The following is a 21,216-nucleotide window of genomic DNA, read 5'->3' on the forward strand; positions in this document are numbered from 1 at the left end:
CCTCCCAGCCCGGCAACTCTACTCTACATCCAAGACAAATTCTTGCCTATATAAAACAGGGGATGTGGACAAGGCATGCAGCTGTGTTCAAAATAGCAAACACTTATTGCCCATCAACTGGAGGGTAGCTGACTAAATTGTGCTTTTTCTTCCCTTTGATTTCCTGTAGTCTTATGATGCAAGTGGCTTTCCCATGGCTAGCTTGGGGAGGGGGATACTCTTGGCAATCGAGTCTGGGTTGGCAGTCCTGCTTAGCCCTAGGGCAATCGGTGCCGCCCAAAACAAGAATAAACAGAACAAGTTACCGGGTGGAGCCAATGCCTTGGGTCCCTGGAGGTACAGACTTGTACCTGTAGGGAATAGCCATCATATACATCAGTCTTTTCAAATGCTTTTGTCACTGGGCTGAGTCCAAAGGACATCCTCTCCCAAAACATTACAAAGTTTATTTGGGCTACCATTTATCCAGCATTTATCATGTGCCTGAGCATGTACAAGTGTACTAATTGCATGCATTATTTTATTTATTTATTTACTTACTTACTTACTTACTTATTCATTTATTTGAGATAGGGTCCCTTTCTGTTGCCTGGGCTGGAGTGCAGTGATGCGATCACGGCTCACTGCAGCCTCAAACTCCTGGGCTCAATTGGTCTCACCTCAGCCCCCCGAGTAGCTGGGATTACAGGCATAAGTCACCAAGTGCAGCTAATTTTTAAATAAACATCTTTAAATAAACATTTTAAATAAATGAGGTTTGACTTTGTTGCCCAGGCTAGTCTTGAACTCCCGGCTTCAAGCCAGCCTCCTCCTTCTTCCTTTTTGTTGCATTTAATCTTCACCATCACCCGATAAGAGTGCCTGGGTGTAGGTGCTCCACACGGTAACAATGGAGCAACCTCCTCTCATAGGTGACAACGAGATTCAGTTTAGTCAAACAACTTCTCAAAGGTCACACAGTTGGAGGGTGGCTGAGCCAAGATGAAGACCTAGGACTCTAAAGCTGTTGTGCCAGTAAATGACAAAAATCTCTAGGGGTTCAGGATAGCTTCCTCCCAAGAAATCTTTCTCCAAAGATTCTAAAAACAATCGTAGATCCATCTTTCATAAAGCAAACAAAACTAGCAGCCCCTTCATTTTGGGGTGGGGAGTGGGGGGAGGATAAAGGTTAGCTAAGCTCCAGGGCATCCCATTTTAATCCTACGTATTTATAAGGCAACTGCCAGCACAGCACCCCGAACCTAAAGAACCCTGCACAGCTGTCTCTGTGGGGCATGGCGTGTCCATGGATGTAAAGATTTTCCAATGTGTGCTTACAGGCCAGTGGCATCATCCTCAGTCACAGGTTAAAGGGCAGCTAGGCCTGGCCTGCTAGGCACCACCATGAGAATCTGCCGAGCTTTCCAACTAGTTTACCTGTTGGTTGCAGTGACAGACGCCCTGAAAAGAAGGGGTGTGGGTGGGAAGAGTTCTGATTTGAGGTCCCCTGATCCGGGCACGATCTCTTTTCCCAGTCGCAGGAATCAGGGGACTCCATCTGTAAACACGGGCTGAAGCTATGTCCCCCAGCCCCCTCTTTCAACCAGGCGTCACCCTCTGCTTCTCTTCCATAGACAGCCTAGAGCTGCCAGCATTCCCTTAGGATCTGTGCCCTCAGGCCTGGCTTAATTTTTTCCTCTCCAAAGAGCCATCTGTAGGGCCAGAGCCCGGCAAAGCCTAACTCATTACTGGATGCCAGTTCCTTTGCCTGACTTTCAGTGATTCCTACCTTACTCTGGGGTTTTATGTTTCTCGTCTCAACGCTAACATTTCTCATTCCTCCACAAGTTGAATTGCTCACTCCAGCCAACTGAAGCATGCTTTTCTTGACAGTTAGCTTGAGGCACACGGTTGGTGCTTAAAAAAAAAAAAGCATTATGTCAATTTCATTCATCAACAAAAGTGATGGCTCCACTGCAAAGTTGATAGTGCCTGCACCTCTGAGTTCAAGAGCCTTCTAGACAAAGGGCTCTGAGCTGAAACATGAGCATGCACACATATGCCTCTCTCTCGGTCTGATGAGATAATTTGGATACGTGGTTGTTATCCTTGAGCATTTTCCTGCCTCATTAATGCACGTGTAGCCAACACAATAATAATCATAGCTAATAACGGCTAAGGCTGAGGACTTTCCTTAGCCAGGTAGTGGCTTTACAACTTTAAAGTTTTCACTAGACTCTCATTGAATCATTTCTCTTTTTCAGATCAAGAAACTGAGACTTACTATCACATTTGGGATTAAGTTAAAACAAAAAAAGAAACTGGGGCTTAAAGTTGTCAAGTATTTCACAGCCAGCAAGTGCCTAAGTTGGAACTTGAACCCAGGCAGTCTAGCCCTGGGATCCTGTGTCCTTACCCACTCTCCAGTGTTGGCTACGCAAAACTAAAGTGTACACATTTTCAACTATAGTTTAAATGCGTGACATATTTTTCACTATATTTTATGTAGGTGACTTTCAGTTTGGGGGTATTCTACTTACACAATCTATTAAGCTGGATATTAACTGAGAACAAAAAGAAACTAATGCACTCCGAAAAACATAAAACATGCGCAACATGATGTCACTGCAAAAGACAAATCAACACATAGCCTTCTTGTGACTGTATTTTGCTGACCGTCCACGAGTTAATCATCTGCCTGAACTCAGCAGTGCTCTGTTCCCTTGGGACACACACACACACACACACACACACACACACACACACACACACACGAACACACACACACACACACAGAGTTAGTGGCTGTGCCGCCCTGAGCCTCCAGTTGGCGAGTGTGAGGAAGGGACCAGATGGGTCGGGCAGAAAGGTGCTGGGTCAAGGGAGGAGGCGGCAGCCGGGAGCGCGCGCACGCTCTGGACTCGTGCACCCGCCGAAACTGGTGCGGGCAGGGCCCGCCTGGTTGAGGCGTGAGGGGTGAGGGTGACGGGGGCGGGGTAGGGGCAGCCCTTTCCCAGGCGGTAGTGGGGGCAGTGGTTATGTTGCCCTTTGAAGCTGCGGCTTGACAGGAGCCGCGCCTCCTGTGGGTGGAGTCCGTTACAAAGGGAGCAGCCCCGCAGGCCACCACACAGCTCCCGCCAAGGCTTCCGGGCACCTTGCCATTTTCCAGCCACGCTCCCACAAGGGTCCAGGCGGCAGGCAGAGGCAGAGTCGCGAAAGCTCGGCTGGGCGGCCCCGCAGGGTACTCGCCGCCGTGACAGCGGCTCCGGACAGGCTCCCCTTCGCGCCCCTGCCGCCGTAGATGAGTGGAAGATGTCCGTGTCAGGGTTCAAGGCCCAAGTGAAGTTTCTGGGTCTATCTTCCACAAGAACCAGGAGCCGCAGCCCCCGCTCACGCTCCACTGCAACATGACTGTGAGGCGCCCGGCGGCGGCCTCGCGGGGCAGGGCGAGGGCAGAGAGGGGGCCCCGGGAGTCCCAGGACAAAGGGGAGCCTTCCCCAGAGAGGCCCCACTTCCCCGCCCCTTTCTTCCGCGACTGGCCCGGCCCCGGCCGGGACTGCGGGAGGCTTGGGTGGGAGGAGACGGAGGGCGATTCTCTCCGACTCCTCGCGTGGGGTAGGCTTGGGGGCTGTTGGCCCCTCTAGGCCCCCGTCGCCGCGCCCCGAGGTGGGAGCCCGCGACTGCCGGAGCCTTCTTGGGACCCATGGTCGCGCTCAGTCGGCCTGCCTGCTCCGGAGACCGCGACAGGGCGGTGCAGGGCGGCTCCGGCGTTTTTTGAGCCCAGGCGGGGAAGGGGAAAGACCTTTAAGATTTTCGGTATTTTGGCTGGGCGCAGTGGCTCACCCCTGTAATCCCCTCACTTTGGGAGGCAGAGGCGCGCGGATCACCTGAGGTCAGGAGTTAAGAGACCAGCCTGGCCAACATGGTGAAACCCCGTCTCTACTAAAATGTACAAAAATTATCCAGGCGTGTTGGCAGGCGACTTAATCCCCGCTACTTGAGAGGCAGAGGCAAGAGAATCGTTTGAACCCGAGAGGCGGAGGTTGCAGTGAGCCGAGATCCAGCCGTTGCACTCAAACTTGGGGGATAAGAGGGAGACCTTCTCTCAAAAAAAAAATTATTTTTTCTTTTGAGGGAGTCTCACTCTGTCACCCAGGCTGGAGTGCAGTGGCGCGATCTGGGCTCATTGCAGCCTATGTCTCTTGACAGTCCACTGGTTAAAGCGATTCTGCTGTCTCAGCCTCCCGAGTAGCTGGGATTACAGGCGCCCGCCACCACGCCTGGCTAACGTGTTTTTAGTAGAGACGGGGTTTCACCGTGTTGGCCAGGCTGCTGTCAAACTCCTGACCTCAAATGACCTACCTCTGCCTCCCAAAGTGCTGGGATTCCAGGCGTGAGCCACCGTGCCAGGACCCAAGGCCCTTAAGTTTTAAGGCCTCATTCTTCAGTCAGGTTTTCCTTGCTCCCGCGTGTTCAGCCAATTAGTTTTAAGTTTCTGTTGAAGGAGAAACTAACAATGAGAACGGACTCGTTGATGGAAGAAAAGTTGGAATGCAGCCTCTGGTGCTGTTTGAGTGATCACTCTCCCCCGGGTCTGGCTGCGCACTGCTGTGTTCTGGAAAGGCGCATTGTATGGTAGATGCCGCAGGTAAGAGTCCTGTACAGGTGCTCTGCCCGCTTTTCCTTTCAGGCTTCTGTATCAGCTGTTTTTCCCTTGTAGAATGTGCCTGTGACCTGTGCCCCTGACCTCCACCCCTTAACCCTACCCAACTTGTCTTTACATGTCTCACCATCAAGGCTCTTCTGGGTCGTATTGAGTTCATGCTGATATTTTCCCTTCCTCCCCCCAATTTTTGCTTTGGTCACGTTATGCTATATTCTGTAAGCCTTTAAAAAAATTCTTTTATGGTGGCAGGGGAGAATATTTTGTAATTATGCTTTGTGCTTTTTATCTTCCACTCAATAAATGCTTGGTAAATATTTGTTTTATTGAGTATATGACCCTATTCTAGCTATATTGTGCTTGAACCAAAATCTTAACTGCCCTGTAAGTTAACTGCTAAGAAGTTGTCAAAAGTGCAGAGATAACATCCAGAACTTGTCAGGGATAGTACAAAAAGGTCTCTAAGGGCTTGATGGAAGTCTGTAAATTGACTTCATGTGAAAGAGTGGAAGAAGCGAAAATGTGAAGCATGACTGGAGAGCTGGAGTGATAAAGCAAGGGTCTCTTTCTCCAGATCCTTTGTAACAGTGTTATGTGTCCTCTTCTAGAAGATCATTCTGAAAGATGATGCCAACTTGGAACCTAGGAAATCACCCAGTGGGTTTCTGCATGTTAGGTGGTTCAAATCCTCATCAGCACCTTTGTTTTCTCTGCCTCAGTTTGCTTACAGCGATGTTCTCAGTACCTGTAATTGCTGTCTTTGAATACTTAAGCATTTTTTTTTTAGATCACAGGGGTGTATGTGCGTTTTTATTTTACCAAGTGTTAGAATTTTTACGCTGATTTTGTGGGCTCTGCTTTAGTCACTTGGTTGTTTAGTTGTAAAATGATCAGCAGGAAAAACTCTGTGTGTGTCTGTGTGTGTGTGTTTGTGTGTGTGTGTATTTTAAGGTTGTTTTGTTGTCAGAACACTTAGAATTTTATTTTATATGGTAATTCTGTCAGTTTACTTTATTCTCCAGCCCACATTTATTGAACAGCAAAGTATGAAACTAGTGTGTCCCATAACCAGCCTTCAGAAGAATTACAACTGCTGTATGTCTGAACTTTATTTTCTTTTCCTTTTTTTTTTGTTTGTTTTGTTTTTGCTTTTGTTTTTGTTTTTTGAGATGGAGTCTCACTCTGTCACCCAGGCTGGAGTGCAGTGATGCAATCTCATCACACTGCAAACTCCGCCACTCAGGTTCAAGAGATTCTCCTGCCTCAGCCTCCTGAGTAGCTGGGATTACAGGCACCTGCCACCCCACCCGGCTAATTTTTGCAGTTTTAGTAGAAACAGCCATCTTGGCCAGGCTGGTCTTGAACTCCTGACCTCGTGATCCACCTGCCTCGGCCTCCTAAAGTGCTGGGATTACAGGCGTGAGCCACCATGCCTGGCTGAACTTTCAAGAAGAAGTTTGTGCATCAATTTTTTAAAAATTGTGATGTCAAAAGATAGCTGTGTCCTACATTTGGAAAGATACAAAAACTGAACATTCTGGCAGGCAGTTTTGCTTACTGGTGCTTGAGATAGAGCCATACATTGGTCTCAGTGGATTTATGGAGAAAAATAGATAGAGAAAGTTATTTCTAAATAAGACCAAAAAATCCTTTTCTTAAGCAGTGACAAGTAAAGAGGTTGTCTTGGTTAACCTTGAAATGTGTTGCCCTTGATTAAGATAGTTTTATGGTGGGGATGGTAGTGGTGATAAACTTGTTTGAAATTTGTCCACTTATAATAACCTTTGTGGTAGCTGTCCCAGACAACTTCATCCTCACAGGCCTTAAAATTACTATAAAATTAACAGAATAGAGGAGAAACAAAGGACCTGAATAATTAGATGCTTAGATAATTGTAATGTGTTTTCATAACCGGTGAGAAAGAGCAGGGTTAGAAGCACTTAAACATTCTATGTAAGGAACACTGCCTGAATTTATATTGCAATTTTTGAGCACCATTCGTTGTTTAAAAACTGGTATATTGTAGGTCATATTTTAAAGACAAATAGAAAACTTTTTTCAAGATGGATATAAAGCTTAAACTTATCAAAATTACAAAATTTAAAGCATATGATTGAAAAACATTAATGCATAGGTTTACATATTGGTCATCATTTTAGATGTCTTTCAAAATTGATTGTCTCTTAAACTGAACAAACTTTGAACATGTTGTAGCATTTGTGCTGAAGGTTAGGTTTCCTGGGGTGGTGGATATTTTATAATATGGATAACAAAACCTTCTTATTTTAAGACATTTAGAAAATTTTAGGCAAAACTAGAAAATGTTGCCGAGAATTCTCCCACTCAGAAGGTACTATTATCAGAATTTTGTATTTTTCCATTCATCTGCTCATCTTATTTCTCCTGTGCTTGTATATGTTCCCTCTCCCTTGAAAAATCAGATTTTTTTTTTGTAATCTGCTTTTTCACTCAACGATATTGTAGATCCATGTCATAACTTATTCCTCTACAGTAGCTTCAGTTACTGTGTGCTTTCTGTTGGATGACTATACCATCTAGTCAGTCATGTTTCCTGGTACTAAATACGTAGGGGTGTGTGTGTGTGTGTGTGTGTGTGTGTGTTGTATTTTTTCTACCTTAACTAATGCTTTAGACATCATTAGGTAGAGCTAAATCCTTGAAACCTTCCAAGTGGTGGCTTTCAGTTCTCATTGCTGAATTGGTTTCTAGAGATGGAACAAATTATATTTTATGGAAACTTTTTTTTTTTTTGAGATGAAGTCTCGCTCTTGTCGCTCAGGCTGGAGTGCAATGGCATGATCTCGGCTCACTGCAACCTCCACCTCCTGGGTTCAAGCAATTCTCCTGCCTCAGCCTCCCAAGTAGCTGGGATCACAGGTGCCTGCCACCACACCTGGCTAATTTTTGTATTTTTAGTAGAGACGGGATTTCACCATGTTGGCCAGGCTGATCTCAAACTCCGGACCTCAGGTGATCCACCCACCTCGGCCTCCTAAAGTGCTGGGATTACAGGCATGAGCCACCGCACCTGGCCTTTTTTTCTTCTAGGTACCAGCTTTTATTTATCAGTTTGGTAAAAATGTTAGAAAGTGTGCAATAAAATGGGCATTCTCACAGTTGTGGCACAAAGTATAATTATCTTTGACTTTCTAGGAAGCAGTTTGGCTTTGTAGAAACTTGCCTAACCTCTCCCCATTGAGGCAAGATGAATTCTGACTACGCCAAGGTGGCCAACCTTGTCCCTGTGATTGCAGATCTCCCAGAAAAAGAGGTCTAGTCTCAGAGAAAACCCAGATTTTCTTGGCTTAGCCCACCTTGACAGCTAATCACTGGAAATGGGGTGGGCTGGTAGAGTCCTTTGGTCAGATTTTGTGTCAAGAGAGGGAAGTGGAAAGATGGGAGGGAGGTAGTAGCAAAACTGGCCTGAATGGAACTCTGTAAGTTAAAATGGCAAAGGGATGTTTCTTCCAAGGAAGAAATTCTAGGGAAGGAAGGAAAGTGGAGGGGAAGGCAGCAGTTCTCAAAGTTTTGGAATCAGGACTCCTTTACATTCTTAAAAATATATTGAGGGCCCAAGGAGCTTTGGTTTATGTAGGTTATATCTATTGGTATTTATCATTAGAAATTAAATCAGAAATATTAAAATTATTCTTTAAAAGTTCACCACATATTGTTATAAATGTTGTTATGAAAAAATTTCTAAACCCAAAGTAGCACAATCTTATATTTTTTGCAAATTTCCTTGATGTCTGCCATGTCATTTTCATCTGCATTTAATTTATTGTGTGATATTTGCTTGAAAAAATGTGAACAATGTCCAATCTCATACAGATAGCCATTTTAGATCACTGTGGATATATGTATTTATATATTTATGTATATATAAATTTTTTTTTGAGATGGGGTCTTGCTCTGTCACCCAGACTGGAATGCAGTGGTGTGATCACAGCTTACTGCAGCCTCAGTCTCTGGGGACTTAGGTGATCCTCCCACCTCAGCCTCCAGATTAGTTGGGACTACAGGTGTGTATCACCACACCTGGATAATTTTTTGTATTTTTTTTTTTTGTAGGGACAGGGTTTTGCCATGTTGCCTAGGCTTCTTTTTTGATACTCCATCAAAACTTGGTTTTTCTTGAACTTTGGATCTTTTACCCTTGCGTGATATTGTAACATCATGCATTGGTCATTTAGAAAATAATGGTTCACCGAGATCTTCTACATGTTGATACATTTGATGATACAGTATCAAAATACATTCATCAATATCACCAACAATCTCATTAGAATACATTTGGAAAGCAATGGTAGATATAAGTTTTCTAAAATTCTAATTTTCTGTTCAGAAGCTTGAATCTTATTATTAGCAGTTTTATTATTGAATTTTATTATGGCCTGTCTGTTGTTTTTCTTGAAATGACAGAATCTCATTTTTTGAGAAAGTGTCTCCCAAAAACCCCAGTTGAAATAACATTGTTTGTCAGTACTCTTTTCAAGTAAAAATGATATTCCATTAAAGTGGTTAATTCACTTCATGACTTAGTCACACAAGGGTTTTTTCTCAGGCAGTCTGTAGGAATGCTTATGTGTGCTTCCAATTTCATCACTTGAAATATTAAAAAGAGATATTCAAGGATTAAGATATAGTAAAATTTTCACTGCTTCATCACAGACATTCTTTTTATTTTTGAGGCAGGGACTTGTTCTGTCACCCAGGCCGGAGTGCAGTAGCATGATCACAGCTCACTGTAGCCTCAACCTTCTGGGCTCAATCCTCCTGCCTCAGCCTTCCAAGTAGCTGGGACTACAGGCATGCAACCACCATGTCCAGCTAAATTTTGTATTTTTTGTGGAGATGGGGTTTCACCATGTTGGCCAGGCTGGTCTCAAACTCCTGACCTCTGGTGATCCTCCCCCCTTGGCCTCTGAAATTGCTGGGCTTACAGGCATGAGACATCATGCCCGGCCTGCCCTTCCATTTCAAACCTTTCCTGTGCATAGTGAAGAATACCATGACTACTAGTAGTTTGGTGTTACTGCCTTTATTTGTGCTAAAGTGCCAGCATTTTTACCCACTATTGTATTTGCACCTTTACAGCAAATGTCACTCTGTTAGTATTCCTGTTAAAATAGTTTGAACCTGGATGTCTGAGGGCCCCACTTTGGGAACCATTGAAATAGGTACTTAACCCTACTATATATTATATCTTTTCATCTACAAGATTTTTAAAAACATAATTTCATTTAATTTTTTCTGTAATTTTAAAAATATGCTTTTGAGGAGTTTCAGTTCAGAGCAACACATATTTTATTTTGCTTAAGCTGAAGTTTATTAGACAAATACTGACCTAATAGAATGAGGTCCTAAATCTAGTTGCAGTTTCTTTAGCAAAAAAAAAAAAAAAAAAAAAAAAACCCAAAACTAAAAACATAAAAATGGTCCCGTATGGTGTAGTCCCAATGTATGCTGAAGAATTTGAAGAAGAAAATGCAATACTCAGTAAGTGCTGTGCTTTATGAATAGGATTAATTCTGAACAGTTTCTTTTAGCCTGTAAAGAGATTTGGGACACAGTAAGAGAGGCATGAGAATATAGTAAAATAAACCATTATTGAAGAGATATACTGTTAATGATGTCCTCTTTCAATACAACTTGCTTTTTTCTTTTTTCTTTTCTTTTTCTTTTTTTTTTTTTTTTTTGAGACAGAGTCTTGCTCTGTCCCAGGCTGGAGTGCAGTGGCACAATCTCAGCTCACTGCAACCTCCGCCTCCCTGGTTCAAGCGATTCCCCTGCATCACCCTCCTGAGTAGCTGGGACTACAGGCATGTGCCACCATGCCCAGCTAATTTTTTCTTATTTTAGTAGAAACAGGGTTTCACCATGTTTGCCAGGATGGTCTCAATCTCCTGACCTCGTGATCCACCCACCTCGGCCTCCCAAAGTGCTGGGATTACAGGCATGAGCCACCATTCCTGGCTAACTTGTTTTTCTTAAAAGAACCTTCAGTAAATATTTGGTTTCTGTGGCCTCAGCTATAATTCAGATTACAGTTTTCAAAGCAGTGTTTCCTAAAGTTGTTTGTGCAAAATTGTTTTCCATGACTTGAACCTAGTTGTTCTGAAGCTAATATATAATAATAATGGCTTCTCCCCAATTTATAATAGAAAACAGTACAAAGTAACAGACTATTATATGGGGGATGGAAGAAAAAGGACAAGGGTTGAAAAAGTAACTATTGCATACTATGCTCACCATCTGATTAATGGATACATGTGTACTCCAAACCTGCGTATCAAGTAGTATCCCATGTAAAAAATCTGCATATGTACTCACTAAATCTAAAATAGATGTTGAAAAAAAAGTTTTTCTATGTCAGCAATAATTGAATTGAAGGTGTAAAACTGTAATAAAAATTGAGACACTACAAAGTATCTTGTAGTTAAGCTACAAAAAAAAAATTCTAAAACCATCTATATAGAAAATTTTAGGAACTGATCTTAAAGGAAATCCAAATAAGTGGAGAATTATCATGTCAATCGATGTGATAAATTAATATTAAATTACATTATTTTTTCAATAAATCTAATATGGTCATTGATTTTAAAATGTGCATAGAATATTAATTTTTAATAAATAATGATTAATTTTTAAAAATGCAGAGGGTTGGACTTGCCTTATCAGACATCGGAACGTACTACAAATATATGGGGAAAAATGCAGCAACTGGTGAATTTTTCATTTCCATTAAGAAATAATGGATCTGGCCAGGCGCAGTGGCTCATGCCTGTAATCCCAGCACTTTGGGAGGCTGAGGAGGGCAGATCACCTGAGGTCAGGAGTTCAAGACCAGCCCTACCAACATGGTGAAAATCCCCTCTACTAAAAAAAAAAAAAAAAAAAAAAAAAAAAAATTAGCCAGGCGTGGTGGTGGGTGCCTGTAATCCTAGCTGCTTGGGAGGCTGAGGCAGGGAGAATCCCTTGAACCTGGGAGGTGGAGGTTGCAGTAAGATTGCACTACTGCCCTCCAGCATGGGCGACAGAGTGAGACTATGTCTCAAAAAAAAAAAAAAATGCTGGATCTCACTGGCAATGGAAAGGGAAAGGAAAGTTACTGATGGCAACATATTACTAATGGTAAATAAGCAATGAAAAGATACTCAATATCATATGTCATTAGAAAATTGCAAACCAAAACAATGAGATGCTACTACATAGCTCTTATAATGGCCAAAATCCAAAATAGTAACACTACTGAGTGCTGGTAAGAACAATGAGCAGAAATAACTCTTATTCATTGCTAGTTGGGATGCAAAATGGTACATCCACTTTGGAAGATGGTCTAGCAGTTTTTTATGGCACTAAGCACACTCTTAGCCTATGATTCCATAATTGTGCTTCTTGGTATTTGCCAAATGAGGTGAAAACTTATGCCCACACAAAACATACACACAAATGTTTATACCAGTGTTATTCATAATTACCAAGACAGAAACAACCAAAGTACCTTTCAATAGGCAAATGGACTAACACTCTATGGTGTAGCCATACAATGGAATATTAATCAGTTCTATATAAAAAAAAAGAGCTATCAAGCCACAAAAAGGAATGGAAGAACTTTAAATGCATATTACTGAGTGAAAGAAGCCAATATGAAAGCCTACACACTATGTGGTTTCAAGTATATGACATTTTGAAAAAGGCAAAACTGTGGAGACAGTAAAAAGATCAGTCATTTCCAGGGGTTCCTGGGGAGGAAAGAAAGGAGGAATAACTAGGTAGCGCACAGGGGATATTTAGGGCAGTGAAACTATTATTTTGTGTAACATTGTCATGGTGGGTACATCTCTGTTAAAATCCATAAAATGGACACCACAAAGAGTGAACCCTAATATAATTATGAACTTTAGATAAAAATAATTTATCAACATTTTCTCATCACCTGTAACAAATGTAACATACTAATGTTAAAAATACCACAAGATGTTAAAAATCGGAGAAATGGGAGTGGAGTGAGAGAGTCTACAGACAGGCATTTTAACTTTCACTAATTTTTGCCTGTAAACATAAAATAGCTCAAAAAGTAATATCTATTAGTTTTTATATATATATAAATATATATGTGGTTACTACAATGTCTTGTTGAGATTAATACACAGTGAGAGATTGTGTCTAAGAACTGACATGGTCTTTAATTTGAATAACAACATTGAAATACAATATAAGTGTATTTAACTATAAATTAAGAAAATAAATTTTTCATATATGAATTGTTTATAACACTTTATTGAAATAACACCCACATCAATCCTCATCAGTTCTGAAGCCCACATAATAATTAAAGGCCTCCAGCCAGTCCAATTTCATTCATTCCTAGAACCAGTGAGTTTCACTCTTGCAGGCCATGAGTAGCAGTTCTTCAACGGACAATGAGATCTCAAAAGAGAAAGGTGTGTTCTATTTCTTTGTGACTAGTGTCCTAAGTCATGGAGACAGAATCATGGGCTTGGAAGTAGCATCATCTTCTAGGTTGCTGTGTAACTCACATTCCCGAGGAACAGACTGTTGGCAAACCCTTTGGTCTCCATCCTTGGGATTTCTTCTTCTCCTCTACATTTTGTTTCTCTTTCTCATTTTTTCTAAATCATTTTTTCTTTTTCCGACCAATGATGTTTGTCCTTTTGTCCTAGGACTGGATCTCATTTATCTTTCTGGGAATAGCGCCATCTCTAAAGACTCCAGGTCAACCCACTTCATATTTAATCATTCCAGTCTAGATACTAAATATTGCAGTGTCAGTCAACATTCCCAGGGCCAGATCTTACCTCACACCTCAGGGTCATAACTCTCTTGACTACGTTGGGTTTTGTCCTACTTTCCTCATTCTTGGCCGTGTGTATTTTGTCCTATCCTGGGAACAAGGAGAGGCGTGAAGAGTTTTCTCTTGCATTTCAATATTAACCCTACTCCCGTATTCTTCCAAGAAAGCCAGGAAAAACAATGCCAATGTTTTCCATTCAGTTTATATTTCATGTATAATTAACTTTTGTATTGAACATGAATAAACTGAAAATTTCTTGAAATAGAAACAACTTGATAGAATTTTGTGGGTACAGTGTATACAATCCGTGTCCAATAAATTACTGACATCTAAACTTGTTATAGATTTTTTGTTCCATCATGTACTAATTCAGTAATTCGATTGGAATACAACTAACATTTGTTTGTTAGTTATAATTCATTCTTGGTAAGACTTTTTCTGTGTTTTGCTTATGCTTCCATTATCTTCTAGATGAGCACTTTTGTATATCTAATTTAGAAGCATTACATTAAGAACAGTAAGAGAAAATCATAAGCAAGTGTGAATATTTTTTCATAACCACTTATGAAGAAACAGAAGGACTCCTATTACATTCACTGTAACAAATTATAAAGTCATAAACACATACTCTTCAAAGTAGCAATAGGCAAATCAGGGAGAGAGAGAGAGGAGAGAGAGAGAGCAGAAAGTTGCTCCCAGAAGACAATGAATTTATTGCTACCACTGAAAAAATTTTTGGAAGGGATGAAGCTTTTTGCTAACATATACAATAGCAACTGCAAAAGGAATAGGACCTGGAATCTTCAGCTGAATCAGTCTATTTGTAATCTCATGTAAGACTGGTAGAGACAAAACATAGCTCATTGCTTTCTCATCATTCATTAATTCACTCACTCATTCAAAACACAAATAGATGCACGCTATGCTACACACTGGGGATACAAATGGTTACAACAATCCCTCAAGTTTCTCAAAGCCAGTGGGAGAAATAGGCATATAAACAACTAATATCATGCACTGTCATATTGGACACTTGAAGACTGCCTAATGGACTGTGGGACTACAATATAAGATACTGTCAGTTTGTCCTAAGAAGGTCACTCACGGGGAAGTGAAGACTGAATTGCGTCACAAAGGAAGAGTCAAATTTTCCAGGCCCACAGGGAAAATGCTATTCCAGATGGGAGGACCATTGTGAGCAAAGTTAAGGATCAAGGAAAAAATATAAGTCTGAAGAGATGAAAGTAGAGCCACGTTGTTCAGTGCAAAGGGGGGAGTATTTGGTGAGAGAAATGAGAATCAGGAGGGAGAGACGGACAGGGTCGGATCACAAATGGTCATGGTCAACCTAAAACTAAGAAGCTGAGAATTTATCAGGAGACAAGTAGGTGTCAGAGATGTTATAAGGTGCAACATGATGAGATTTGCATTTCAGAACCGCAGCGCTGATAGTGGTGCAGAGGCTGGATTACAAGCGGGAATGGAGGAGCTGGAGGCCGGGGTAGGAGAGAAAGGAGTGTGAGGAGTGGTGGGGTGAGTGGGGTGGGGATGGATTTCCTAAAAAGATGATCAAGGAAGAGAGATTGGGTTGGGGCATTCAGAGGCAAAAACAGAAGGAAAAAGAAATCTAAAAGGAAGGAGAAGGGACAGGCCTGTGTACCAATTTGAATAATACTGCAGTTGTTTATTGAGAGCTCATGATGTACCAAACATGATATTTTAGTCCTCACTACAATGAATTTTGGACTTTTTTTAAATTTTATCAATTGATATTCAGAGGAGTTAAATCGCTTACTGAAGGCCATGCCAATTTTAAGTTAAGGGATGAGGTTAAAACTAAATCTACTAGATACAGGGCTGGTGTCCTCTCAACTATATTCTTTGGCCCTCTTAACTGGATCAGCAACAGGGGAGAAGGCAGAGACTAGAATAGCTCCTCACAGTTCTCTGGATCTGCTTGGATGCTGACCAGTTTGGAGGAAGAAGATGAATTAAATGGAGGTAGCTGAGGGATATCCAGGTGCAAAAGATAAATAAGCAGTTGGATACACGGGTCTGAAGAAGGTTCCTGGTGACACTGGTTGGTAGATAGACCGAGAGCTGAAATTCACCTGCAGTAATTGTTACTCTGTCTTCCTGTTGCATTTATGGGCCAGCTCAATATATCTTTTCCTCTATCTTTTAAAGTTAGAATTTAAAATACCTACCTAATAATTACTTCCTGAAGAGTAAGAATCTTTTGTTATAGTTTTTCATTGGTCATGTTATTTATTAATGCTATCCTCAACAAATATGTATTCATTAACCATTGGGTACATTGTGCAAATTACACCGCACTATTTGATAGAAAGAATGAGGTCTCTTCTTGCTAAATAGTTCTAGTCATCTCCCTTTTATAGTTTCCTTTACTTTGTCTTAAAAGCAATTTATTTTTCTATTCATTATTCATCTTATTACATGTTCTTTTTGCTTCACTTTAATCCTTTTTTGCAGAAGAAAGATTATAAATAAAAATATCTATATATAACTATAAAGCTTACACTCTCATAGCCGGCATAGAGTTTGTGCCAAAGCAAAAAGATGAAAACTTTAGCTCTTTTGTAGGTATGATTTTTGAGTTGTGATGGCAAGAAAATTAAGTGGGATTTTGATATAAGAGTAACAAAAAGGAGCCTGTAGGGAGAAAACAGATAATACATTGAGAATGAATAGAAATTATTTATCAGGCTGGCTCTGCCACAGCAATTCTTGTCCCTTCCCTAAAATTAATTATTTTCTGGTTTAACTGAGAAAATATGAGACAATCTCAAATTTCCTCAGAGCTAGAATACAATATTCCATTTTATTAGCCCTAGAACAACATGAACGGAAGCTTTAGTGGTAGCGTTATAGTCTATGCTGAGGTTTGTTAGCAGTGCATTATTAACTAAGAGATCGCTGCTTAGTTCAGCCAGTTAACTGGAGGTCACTAAAATGTTCTGCTCTTGAAAGAGAAAGAGGGGGAGAAAGGGCAGGGGCGGGTAGAGAGAGAGAGAGAGTGAGTGCTCCTTCTTCACAGAGAAATTTGTGTAAATGCATGGTCCAGTGGCCCTGAGATCCATTAATTAAATTTCTAGACTTCATAGCATTCGCTGATGAATCATGATGAAAAAAGTTGGAAGGGAATAGGAAACACATACACTGCGGCATCTTGTTTCGCCAGAGTTGGGCCCTTGAGAATTAAGTGATACTTTGACATAATTCAGAATTAACAAAATCTGTCTGCTCTCTAAAAGTGTGTATTTTCATAATTTAAGTAAGTCATGCAAATTAGCTTAGATCAAAATGTGAGCTCCATTGTTGCCTGCAAGTCAGCATGATTTCATGATTGGTGATATAATAGTATCATCACCCCAGGGAAGGATATTTCTGTGAAATTAAGTGATATAGTTCTATCTGAGTAGGAATATTGTACCTGAAAAATCCTGCTAATAAATATAGGTCTCATTTTGATATTTTGGAATTTTATAGGGAATTAAATATAATAAAATCATGCATCCTACTGAGGTCAGACATCTGAGAAAAACAGGTCAGTCAAATCCTCATTCCTGTGAAATTTACCAAGGGGCTTTTAAAATGGCCAAACGTTAAAGTATCTAGCATGATGCTTGAAATATAATCTGTGGAAATACACTAAACTAAAATGACGTTGTCCAGTCTCATGGCTTCAAATTCCAGCCCCATGCTAATGATCAACTTTTCTATGCATTCAAAGCTCCTGAACTGAGATTTAGATATGTAACATCTCTACTGGTTTCTTCACCTTACTGTTTCCCACACCAAACTTCTATTCTTTCTTTTCCTGATCCATTTCCCTCCACCTTTTCTATTATATTCAATGTAATTAAATAGGGATGTTTGGCTCTGGCTATGAAATTTGACTCACATCCCATGTCAAATTCATCACCAAATCCTGTCAACTCTACTTCAAAAATATTTTCAAAATATGACCACCTCTTACCAGTACCACTCTAGTTCAAATCATCCTGTCTTTTTCCTAGGTGATTGCAATAACATCTCACTACCTAGATCTACCCTTTGTCCTGTCGTCAATTCTTATCTCAGCAGACAGCAGACTATTAAAGCTGTGAACCATATCAGCCTCCATTTCAAGTGCCTTCAGTGGCTTCCATTTCACCTCCAGTAAAATCGAAATCTCCACAATGACATCTAAGACTCTCCATGGTTGGTCCCCTTCTTGCCTTACAACTAAAAACTCTTCTACCATTACCACTGTATTTACTCTGCTGTAGCAGGGAGACCTGTTTGCTGTCCCTTAAACAAAGCAGATGTCTTTCTCCTCTGGTCTTTGCATTTGCTGGTCCTATTACTGGGAGTGTTCTTTTTCCCATCCTCTTGATGACTTCCCTCATCTCCTTCAAGTCCTTGATGGAATGTTCTTACACAGTGAGGATTTCCCTGGCAACCATATTTAAAACAGAATCTTCAGTCCCATGTCCAGCACTCTTTATGCACCTTTCCTGTTTTAGAATAGTTTGAGAAAATGAGTAAGTGTTTTGGGGACACAGCACTTACTATCATCTGACATAATTAGGCATAAAACTGTATTTCTTAATTATTTTCTTATGTATTTGTTTGCCTCCCATCATAACTAAGCATTTAGTAGAGACTGTCTATTTTATTCACAATGGTATTCCTAATTCCTTAAAAGTGTTTGGTATAAAACAAACATACATTGAGCATTTGTTGAATAAAAGAATTATATGTAAAATTATAGTCAGACATTATTCCAGGGGAAAACTCTTAGTTTCTAAACAAATTTATTTGGATACCTGGTAAATTATACCATAACTAATTTGGGAAATAAATTTGCTCCTCTTATGTCAATTGAGGGAAGCTTTGGCAAGAGCATTCTGCTTCATCTCCAAGTCTTTTTCTTCAAAGCCTATTGTTATTTTTTTCAAATCTGACAACCCTATGAGACCTACCCAGCTGAAGATTAGCTGGGATGCCCAGTTCCTGTTCTCACTGTGGGGCACCAGATTTTCTGGGCAAGCAGTGTGAGTAGATAAAGCAATGGGATGGGGTGAGGTTACAGGCATCAGCCCATTCTAGGCTTTGCTCTTCAACACATACTGTCCTCCTGAGCCAGGACGCAGACCATGGCTACTTTTGCCCCTGCATGTCTGTTCTGATTTCTTTCTTTATATGGGATGTCTCACTAGTCTCCTGCTTTTAATATGGAGTTGCAGTCTCTAAGCTAAAAGGCCAAGTACAGATTCACCTGCCAATGAAGCTCTTTAAATTCTCTCTTCTTTCTCAGGACTCATTGGCTGTAAGTCCATGGAACAAAAACAGAATTTGCTACTTTTCAATGACATTGTTTTAGTTGAGTTGTGTTTAACCAACTTGTTGAATGAACTGACACTGTACATTCTCCCTGTAAAATAACAGTGTGTTTTCTATTATGCCTATGTAAGTCTGTTGCCTCAACTTGGCGTTATGTTAACTTACCTACCAGACAGTTTATTTAGGTTGTATTCAAGTTGGGCTTTTGTGACATAAATAAAATCAGTGATGTGATTATAATATAGTGGTACTATTTATGTAAAAATATTTGGGTCTTGAAAAGATTAGAAAAAGCTAAGTTGATTCATAGGAGGGCTAAGCAATGTAAAAATTTTAAGAAAAAATTATAAAATTAGAATAATCAGAATAGCAAAATTTTAACAAGCTAAAAGGTTTTTGCACCTCAATTACTTTTTTTTGTTCTACTTTAAACAGGTAAAAATTTAGAATTATGACTGACTTGTTATGATCATAATTTATACAAAGAAGACAATGTATAGAAACTCCAGTTAATAGAGTAATAATCAAAGGGTCCTGGACTTATATCAAAATATTGGCCAAATAATTTACATTTCTGGTTTTTTTTTTAACCCCATGATCCTCCTCCTTAACTCACTTTTTAGATTAACTATCAAAAAACTGGTCTCAATTATATTTGAATAGAAGGTTTCTACTCTATTGTTCTCTAACTTGACCATGTTCGGTACCCTTAATTAAAATATATAATTCTTTAGTAAATAGTTTTCATAGATGTTTTCTTTCTAACTGGTTATATGAAAGCTACCCAATAATGGGCAGGTTGAATAGTCGTGGGGTAGGCTCAGTGTTGGTCTGTGGAATGCTACTGTAGGTCTCCACAAACCTAAGACACAGAAACGCACCTTTAGAATTATCTACTTCACAGTAGAACTGTGACAGAACCTGAGGCTTGCCTGACTCCATACTTCTTGGTGTTATTCACAACACCACAGCCTAATTTTGCTTATTTCTTTATTTGAAGAAATCTTGAAAAAGAATTGCGTTCTTTGATTTTTCTACTTAATTAAAAATTTCATCGGAATCAGCAATATCTTTCTGTGATGGCAATTGTATCTCCTAAAAAATCACAGTGGAGATATATTTGGAATAAATATATCCAAACATTGAAGTAGTACATTGTCAAATATCTGAGTAGTATATTCCATAAATTATGTCTGCAGGCTTAGAAATAACCTTCATATAATATTAATAAAAATCAAACTAGCTATTCAAAATATACTCATGGCATTGGACATTTGGAGGTAATTTTCACCAACCATCAATGTCTGTATTCATATATTTATGTGATGGTATTGTTATTTCTGTAGTCTTGGTCAACAAAATTTACTCATGTTTGATATAATTTCCACATACCCATAGCATGCCTTTGGAAGTAATGCAGTGCTTGAAATTTAAGGAAAAAAATATCTGGTTAGGATTCCAAAATGTAAATCATTGAATAAAACAGTGCCATTTACTTTAAGATGAGGACAGTATTTTGATGGGAGGACATAGGTGATTTTGTGAACAACAAAATAATCTTGAAGCCACATACATATGGTAAATATTCACACTTAGGACTATGTGGGAATGGCAGCAGTCATTTCCAATAAATAACGTGTGAAAATCAATAGGACAGTTCCAAAAACACCTCCTGCTTGTTCATGGCATAAAGCCAAAGCTCTGCTATATGAATATTACATATGTTTTTGACAAAACATCTAGTCTTGCACCAGACACAATATTCTAGTTTCCTGAAGAGGAAACTTTATTAAAGCATGTGCTAAGTAAACTATAAGATTCATATTAGAAACTTCAGTCCTATAGCTGTTTCTATTTATTTGGGGTTGGAAAAAAAGTGGCATTATTGTACATGTACTTGCTTTATAGTTAAAAAAAAATGGAGGGGGGGCAAAATAAATCACACTCTCAAAGCATCAAGGAAATTTATAGTGGAATTATGAATCATATCATTGTAGGGTCATTTTCCTTTGTATCATGATATCATATGAGACCAATGTCAAATGGAATAGGTAAAAAATGGACAAAAAGTTTTTTTTGGGGGGGGAAGGCTGCAGACTGAGTTATTTTATTTCACTATTTCCAGTTTGAAGCTACTATCATGGGCGTTTAGAGTTATACAAATAACACTTACAAAAAATAAAAGACCAAGACACCCAGAGTGAGATGCATGTCAGGGACGAGGGAGGCTGGCAGCAGGTGGGCCCCGGCGGCTCACCCCAGGGCTCCCCGAGGGGGTGACGCCTGGCTTCATCCACCCAGGAGGCCCAGGGAGCACCAATCACAGTAGGGGCTCTGGCCTAGGCGTCCCGCAGCCCAGGCCCAGGGCTGGGGCTGGACGGGAAGG

At 40.3% G+C, this 21,216-nt stretch overlaps 1 pseudogene; it reads left to right on the forward strand.

The window, feature by feature from the left end:
• The first annotated feature begins 2,831 nt into the window (after positions 1 to 2,831).
• Positions 2,832 to 10,448, forward strand: LOC129013835 (uncharacterized; annotated as a pseudogene).
• Positions 10,449 to 21,216: the final 10,768 nt, after the last annotated feature.

This window comes from Pongo pygmaeus, chromosome 16 (assembly GCF_028885625.2).
Source record: "Pongo pygmaeus isolate AG05252 chromosome 16, NHGRI_mPonPyg2-v2.0_pri, whole genome shotgun sequence".
In the NCBI taxonomy this organism is placed as follows: Eukaryota; Metazoa; Chordata; class Mammalia; order Primates; family Hominidae; genus Pongo; species Pongo pygmaeus.